General features: G+C 45.9%; 1 long non-coding RNA gene across 1 annotated transcript in view; it reads left to right on the forward strand.

Annotated features, from left to right (window-relative positions):
• LOC122187392 overlaps positions 1-8,748 on the forward strand; it is a 22,336-nt gene continuing 13,588 nt past the window's right edge. The window contains exons 1-2 of the long non-coding RNA XR_006181303.1: positions 1-53; positions 6,910-7,063. This is a non-coding gene — a long non-coding RNA (uncharacterized LOC122187392). The remainder of the gene's footprint in view (positions 54-6,909; positions 7,064-8,748) is intronic.

Genomic DNA, 8,748 nt, shown 5'->3' on the forward strand with positions numbered 1-8,748 from the left:
GAGCTCTTCTGGAGATCCCTCCTCTGGAGTTTTGCAGCGAGCCCAGGGTGTGGGTAAGTGTTCTATGTATTCTCTATGTGTTATTATAATCTGCTTTGCCAAATTCTCTTGTTTATTTCATAATTATATCATCTTTATATTCATTGATTATACAGGCACTATGATGGTGTTTCAGTGCATTGCAGCAAGAGTGTGAACTACTTTCTGACCTGGGTAGCGTTGCCATTTGTTATTTTCACCTTGTACCGAACTTTCATTATTTCATGTGCAATTCACTGCATTGAAGACAGTGTTAAACCATAACTTTAATATAAGCTCCAACCAGTAGCATGTGGCTGCTACTTCTGCTGTTGTGGGTGTGGAGCTGTCATGCTTCTTGTTTTAGAAATCATTCTCGTGATAGTCATACTGCTCTGAGATTTTTTCATCATCTACATGTTTTAAAAAAAGAAAAAGAAATACCAGTGCGCAACTGTTCATCAACTCCTTAGTGGAAAAAATACTGCTTTTCCCTGGAGTAAGTAAAAGCAGTTTGATAGCTTGATCTGTGTGCAGCACATGTAACTGCTTCATCCAAACTTTTCAAAGACTAGCAATTTATTTCTGAAGTATAACCAGTACTGGTGAACTATTATTATGTAGCTGCAGTCATTGTACATCTCCCCATTGCTGTGTGTGTGAATTGTTTGCTTTCCAGGTGGGTCAGACTACTTCTGTAGTGCCCCAATTGTGGATTCCTGCCAGTGGCATATGCAGATCCCAAACCCTACTAAGTTAACCATTAATTTAAAAAAAAAAAAAAAGCTACCTACAAGCAAGTCTAAGAAGGAGCACCGTGTTATGTGCTTCAGTGCAATTATATGAACTTGTGTGTTCTTGATGAACCTCCGCACAGGCTGCTCTGCGATGGGGAGGAGAGCTGTGTATGCGTGTGTTCACAGGAGCTCCTAGGAACCTACTGGCTTATAATGAGAATCTTTGTGGTTCTTTAAAGGGTGGAGAGGAAACATGTTGGAAACCTGCATTAGCGCACTAGGTCTACTGAGGAGCTGAGTGGCAAAGACTGGAGTGTGGCTGGGTGGGAGTGTTAAATCCAGCCCCAGAAAAAAGCTGCCTTTCCCTTACTCAGCCCTCTCTGCCACCAGAAGCTACCAGATACCTGACAGTTTTGCCTGCTTATCTGCAATGTTCAGACTGGGTTGGCTGACTGAAGGTTTTCCTTCAGCTAGGTTTTTTTGGATGTATTCTTGGTTACAGTGAAGCATTCAGTTTGTAATAGTTACAGGGGGAGTGATGTATTGTGACTCTAGAAGGTTGGGAGAGATGACAGAGAGCTGCTGCCAGAGCTCTGCTGCCAGAGCTTGGGTATGCCGAGCAGAAGGGCAGCTGCACCAATTTACTAGCTGCAGGTGGCTTGGCTCCATTCAGTAGCAGAAGCAGCAGGAGACAAGGATTCCATCTGCCGCATTACCTTTTCAGGGCCTGTTTCCTCGCACTGCGTTGCAGGGCTCAGCCATGCCAAGCAGCTTGGTGCTGCTGTGAGCCATCTCCTGTAACTTTGGCCACCTTGGGATGGGGTGGCCCAGCCCTGAGGCGTGCAGTGAGGAGATGGCGTTTCCAGCTCTGCATTATGCTTGGTTCCTGGACCTGAAAATGGAAACCTGTTCCAGCATCCTTTTAGATGGTATTAGATGAGAGAGATTCTTCTATCTGTAACGAGCCTATGGTGCATGCTGGCTTTGGGCCAAAATTGGTAGAAAGCAGTAGGTTGGATGTATATGCTCTGCTTTTCCGTTGTAGGGGAGAGGGGCTTAATTCCCCAATGCTGTGCATCATATTGCAGAAGTCCTTCTAGGATGACCAGTGTTACAGCTTTTGTTGTGATTAAATTCTCCTATTCTCCAGACCTTAATCACAGAAGGTTCTCTAAGAGGCACCATTCCCAGTGCTAGGAGGGAAAGCAGCAGGTGATGTGCGCACTGAGCCTGCACCTGCTGTTCTCATTTTGGGAGGACACAGCACAGCCCAAGACTGGCTCTGGACTGTAAAAAACTTGCCCAGCTTCTGTGAAAACATTCATGTATAACTTCTGCAGTGAATGTGTGGTGTGGGTAATAGTTAAGGGTAGGAGTAGCAGAAGTGAAGCTTTGTGTTACAGGAATACTGTTTTCTATTACAGTGTTTTCTGCTGCAGGCAGTGCTTAAGTGTGGATGGGATTAGGCTTAAGGAAACAGCCATGTTGATTAGGCTTAAGGAAACTGCTTGCTTGTACCTCATTTAAGGAGATGTTTCAATCAGTGTCTCCCAAGACTTTCTGGGTCCTAAGGATAGGTACTGGGGACCATGATGCTGTCCGGTTCAGTAAGTCTGGGCTATAGCTGCAGTGGTGCGGAATCTTCAGGACTTTGTCATCAGGAGCTCTGCCTGCTAGAAATGATCAAAATGAGCATCATTATTGTATTTTGCTACTTGGAGCTTCCTGAGTTTGTAGTCTCAGGACAGTGTGTAAGCGTTACTTGGTAGTTTTCAGAACAGATTGAGAATCTTTTTTTTGTTGTTGTTGTACTTCCTATTTCCTGTTTTCCACAGGTCCAAAGCTTTTGGCAAGATAACTTTTACTGAACTCAAGTCAAATGAAGCTGCACACATGGGAGAGAATGCTGCTTTGATGCTAGTTTAATCCTACTCTTTCTGCCTGTAGCTTATCACTGGGGTAGGAACTGACAGTACAGAATTAATAGCAGATATGACCACAGGCTCATTAAAATCTATGAAGCCATTGGAACATGGGAAAGAAAGAACACATAAGCCAAAGGGCTGTATGAATAGGAAGATAAGGGGAGAAAGTTATTGCCCTGGCAATCCTATAAAGAAGAACAGGGAAAAAAATGGTTTAAAAATTGAACTGGATAATGAAGTGGTATCTAATGACTGTGCAAAAGTGACTCTTCCTTTGAAACAATACAGATTTATATTCCAACACGGAAAGCAAGGCAATGACAAAGTGAGTTGATAGATTTCAAAAGGAATTAGGAGCAATTCAAAAGTCTGGCCGAAATCTATTTAAATTGATGCATTTCTAATGGAAATTTATCTGACATGCGTTTTCCAAAAATAACCTGGTAAAATACTAAATCTGTGAGCTCAAAGTAGACTTTGAACATTAGAAGAAAAAAATAATCAAAGGAACTCAATCTGGAGTGGGGTGTGGCATGGGTCTTTCCTTAATGTTCTTAGCAACTGATCCTTCTGGTAGTGGGTACTGGTGCTTCTATTGACTGTTAAGATGTGGATAAGGCGAGTGGTATGCTGAGGACAGCCATGATTTACAGTGATTCTTGTTAAGCTGGCAGCTAGCTTTCAGTCCTTGAGAAAGGAGAAGGTAGGGCTGGGAAGAACATGACTACATGGCATTCAAAGAAGAGAGAAGATAGTTCTTGTGGCATTTGTGTGTGTGGTGTGTGGCTGGGAGGGAGGACTCAACAGTAGCCAGTTTTCTGGTTACATGTTTGCCTCTTGCTTGGATTTCCAGCCACCTTTACTTAGCTACTGTATAGTATCCTTTTGTGTCACTTAGGTGTGTCCTAAAAGCTGTATTTGATTTGTACCATATTTACCACCTTATATGCCACTGCAGAAGCTGTGTTTATTGCCAGGTCATTTCACTCATGCAGAGCCTTTTGCAAGACCATGGCATGTAGACCTCTGTGCACTTCAATTTCTATACATAGTGTGCTGTTCCTATATATTGAGGACCTTGAGGCATGCACCTATCTGCCAATGTTAAGTGCACTGATTTCACTTTGCAGTGCAAGTATGAGACACTGTGAATGTTAGCACATGTCTGCATGCTTGCAGAGTTTTTGCAGAAAATGAGGCTTGTAAACCCAATGTGTTCAGTGTATCATGTCATCCTTAAATGGTGCTGTTCTCTTCCCTTGGGACACAAGGCGAGTATGTGGCATAAAGGAGGCACCATGGTCAAAGAAAGCACTCAGCACATTCCTGGGGACACAGCAATGTCTTATCTGGAGCTAGACAGGGCAGGTCAAGGATGAGGGGTTTGGAAGCTGAGAGTTAAGCTCTGGACAGCTGCACTGCAAGTTGCAAGCAACATTTGAAGCACGGTGGACAAGTGGGATGTGAGAAACCAGAACTCAAAGGCAGTGGGAATTGTAGGTGGCACTGAAGAGCCAAACACAAGAACTGAAATGTGTATTTTAATATATAGTTCCATTTCAGTTTCAAGTACAAATTGTGAGGGGGGAGATGCATCTCAAGAACGTGTGTTATGCATCCATCTAAGTATACAAGCATGGGATTAATGTCTGTTTAATATAAAGCTAAAAGCTTGTACAGATGGTGAAAAGTTGGGCAACAGTATGTGTAGCTCATAGCATAGATCTATTTTAAATAAATGCACTGTTTCTTATATGATATTACCCATCAAATTCATCCTTAAGCTACTTGCAAAGCTGCTGAACTGCTTCTTCAGCAAAGGTGTGTTTAGGAATGCCAGTGAGGGACACGGGCAGCTGTAGGGCATTTGGCACAGTGAGGCCCAACAGACTGATACGTGGGATCAGCGGGAATGAAAAGTGCCTGGGAGCTTCCAAAGGGGAAAGTGTGACTGGCATGCTGAAAAACTCATTCTGAGCATTTCAGAGCTGTGTGCGGACAGGTAATATGTGCTATTAATGCTATTTGCAGGCAGCACAAAAGAAGCCCAAGGAGAGGACACGATTTGTCAAAAGTGAGAGCACTGAAACTGGATCTAAAACGTTCCAGTTTCATTTTGTTAGCATGACATGCCAAGACCACCAGTCTTAGCCACGTAACGGTGTGGGACTGGGAGAGGGTATGGGGATTTATGGAAAACATCAGCTGCCAATGACTTCATCTTCAGGGAGTTTGGTTTCAGAATTTTCTCTATGCCTGTTTGTGGTAGTTCTCTTGTCTTTAGGAATCTGATCTCTACTATCCTGAAGGATTTCTTACCTTTCAACCCTGTTGTTACTGAAGTCAAATATTAGAAGCATGCTTTCCAGAAAATAACTTTTGCCTTGTTGATTGTATTGTAGCTCTGTGTTCCTCTGAAGCTTAGCCTGCTGTCTGCTTATGAACACAACTGATATCAAGGCTAAAATGAAATGTCCTTGTGTTCTGAGTGCTCCAGCTGCAGTGGGCTTGCTTGAAGACCTGAACAGGTTTAATAGTAGGGTTTGCACAAGACACTCTATCAACTGGAGGTTTTATCTCTAACAGAAAAAAGTACAGTGAGGATTTGTATTGATCTTTCTTAGTCATCAGAGTTATGGCCCCCAGTCATGAGCTAGAAAAGAATCATTACCAGTTTTGCACGGTGGAGGTAATAAGAGAGTTTCAATCACTTGCCTGAAATTACAAAGCAGTTCAACAGTAGAGGTTGTGGTTTACCTGCTGTCCCTGTTGTGTTTGGTAGGCTCTGTGGCTTGCTGTACAGGGGACAGGAAGAAGCCAGTGAGGAGAAAGGCTTTTGTCAGGGAAAAAGAGCTCCTAACATTTTAGAGGAAATGCTGTGTGTTTCTCCAGCTCTAGGGCTCTTTTCTGAAGCAAATTCAAGCACCCAAATTCAATCTGAGCAGCAACCCTGGTAACACCTGGAGCTCACAAAATGAATGTTAGACCTCTTGAAACTCTTACTAACTGCCAATCAAGGGCAAGCTTTTAGTGGAGAGAGAATGGACACAGTACGTGGCTAAGGAACAGCTGTGACTCGTCCTGCCAAACAGTGACAGGTCGAGTGATTTAGATGGAAAACACACCAGGTCCTATTGACAGTGCACTGCACAGCACTCCTCCCTGCTCGCCCCTGCTTGTTAATCCAGGGCTGTCCTTGGAGCCCCTCGCAGCACGGCAGTATGGGACGGGTACCAGGTGGGACTTCAGGGAGAGGTAAGCGGGCAGCAGCCCGAACCCGTGCAGGTGAACGCGGGGATCCGGCGGGAGGGAAGGGAAAGCCTGCGGATGCTGAAGCAGCGGGAACGTGCTTCGAGCGGTGCTCTCCGTCCCTTAGTCTCCCTCGCTGTGAAAGCAGCGGTGCGAGGGCCATCTGAGGAAGAGGGGGCTGAGGAAGGATGCGCGGGGAGGGCTGCTAGCCTGCACCTGTCTCGGGTCAGCATGGTGTCCCGAAGCTTTCCCAGCGTGGCGCTGCGGCCGGCGGCTCGGCTCGGCTGCGCTCCGCTCGCACCCGGGACGGCGGCTGGCGCGGTGAGGGCAGCGGAGCTGTCCGCCGTAGCCGGTACTGAACCGCAGGTGCGGAAGGCGCGCCTCGCGTTCCGGTGTTGCCAAGAGGAAGTTTCCGGCGGCAGGGAGCGGAACGGCTCCTGCGGAAAGGTAAGGAGGGTGCTGGCCGGGCTGCAGCATCCCCGGGCAGGACACGGGGCCACCAGCACCATCTCGAGCGTGGGGAAGGTACAGTCCCCTTGAGCATCCCTGAGGGCCCCCAGTCCCACCGTGCCGGCGAAGTGCTAGAACTCAGAACCACGCGGATTCCCGGGTGCGATGGGAGCTGGCAGAGGCAGCACCAGCCTCGGGCGCTGGTGCTCGTCTCAGCTTGTCTGCTGAGAGACCTGGAGTGTGCATGTGGTTGCTCCTCTTTACGCAGGTGTCCTGGGTGGGTAACAGAGGGAGGCAGAAAGCAGATGTGTATAAGCAAGGGGGGCAGGTAGCCCTGGCACAGGAAAACTCTGTAACCTATGGAGTGATTCTGTGTGGGAGGTGCAGGGCTGTCTTTCTTCCCACTCTGCAATCTGTCCTTCAGATACTGAGCAATTGCTCAGCCGTGCTTTTTGCTCTTCAGTGATTTTTTTTTTTTTTTTTTTTTTTTAATTTATTTTTTCTTCTTGGTGACTTGCTCTATTTGCTAGGCAGGGGGCAGAATCTAATCTTCTACTATGCCAGGACTGATTCCTGCCATTTACTATTGAAAGAAACTGGAGGTCGGCTGAGTTCTCAAGCTTATCAAGTTTCCTCCTCGTCTCTAAGAAAGGCTCTGACTTGTGGCACATTGGCTGAAAAAAAGTAAGTACCAAAGGTTGAAAAGGAAAATGGCGAGAGCAGTAACCACATTCAATACAATGTATGAATTTTCAGGCTAACAGCAGGGGTGTGTAGGATAGTCTAGCCGTGCTCTCATACACGTAAATGCCCAATATAAGTCTGCGATATAGGTTTAGTCTTCATCCTTCCTATAAAAGCAAGAATAAGGTCTGGGTGCTTGAATATGAGGCCTTCCAATAAAGTACTTGTGACAGCTTAATTTTAACTCTCAATCTCATTAAGAGAATAATTTATTAATTAAATTTAATCTCATTTTGAAGTCTTAAATCCAGCAGCAGCTTTGTATGCCCAGCAACTGTGTGGCTGAGCAGACTGGTCCTAAGGGGCTACATCATGTGGCCAGGCAGCCCCAAGGAGATGTTCTTGTCTGAAAACCCTTCCACAGGAGGCAGAAATTGAGTAAAGATAGAGCATTCTCATGATTCTTGAGCCTTTTTGAGCTGGAACGAAACCCCAGCAGAAATGTGCATGGATGCGTTTGGTACCCACACGGATCATTCTGTGGTTGGTGACTGCTGAACCTGACAGCACAGGGACAGGCTTGTGTAAGCTTCCCTGTCACATACCCACCGGAGGGCAATTCCCAGACAATGCAGTGTCTTAGTGCAGGTCTCTGGGGAGCACTTTAAACCAGAGCAGTTTGTAGCATTGTCAGGGAGCAAGGAAAATCCCACTCTGCTTCAAGAGTTGCCCTGTGGGCAAACTTGGGGCCAGGTCCCTGCACCCCCCCATAAATAGGCTCAGACAGTTTTCCACTTTCAGCTCATCTGGAGAGGAATGGCATTATGAGCCCCTAAGGAAATGGGAAAGCCTGAAGGTTTTGCAGTAGTTTTTGTGCTGATCCTAGTTTAACTTGCCTGTGTGCTGTGCATAGCTGAGTTTATAGGATCTAGATTATTAATTATTTTCAGGTACAAAAATGATAGCTCTCCATAGTCCCACTGAACCCTATTCGCACATGATCTGTGTGTCAATGACATCAGCATATCCATCAGTGCAAGAGATGTTTTTTAACCATTTTTTGTATGAGAGGTGTGCTTTATAAATAGCTCAGGCACAACCGTATAAATACAGCCTGTTCCAAGCAATTTATCGGAAACAGAAGTTCATCTCCCCTGGATATTTGCTACTGTTTTCCAGCTTGATCTCACAGGACCTCTGCAGCTCCCTGCTGTGCTATGAGATGGAGACCTGCCATTGTTTGAAGGAGATAAAGTCCTGCAGGCACTGGAGTTTCTCTCCTTCTCTTGCTGCAGGGTGCATGCACACTGATGAGCAAGAACAATTCCTTCTACGCTGCATGAGGCCAAGCCTTGTTTTGTCACCAGCACAGTTGTGTGATGTTGGTCTCCCCTTTCTCCCTGCAGCATGTCATTCCAAGAGTGTGTTCTGCTGGAGCATCTCAGCCAGGCAGTATACCTGCCCAGCTGCTTTCTCACATAGGCTCTGGAGGAAGACAGAATTATGGCCTGGAGAAGAGCTGTGGATTACAAGAATTACAGGAATTAGTTGCTCAGCCCTAAATAAAGATTGTTTCCAATTAGGTTAACAAAAGATGTTATTCTCATGGACAGAGTCACTTGGTCTGGTACTGGTGGGTGTAACTCGCTTGTTCCTCTGCCATGGGCACTCTGAGCCATCTAAAG

This window comes from Lagopus leucura, unplaced genomic scaffold, assembly GCF_019238085.1.
Source record: "Lagopus leucura isolate 7727_CA_CO unplaced genomic scaffold, USGS_WTPT01 Super-Scaffold_100047, whole genome shotgun sequence".
Taxonomy (NCBI): domain Eukaryota; kingdom Metazoa; phylum Chordata; class Aves; order Galliformes; family Phasianidae; genus Lagopus; species Lagopus leucura.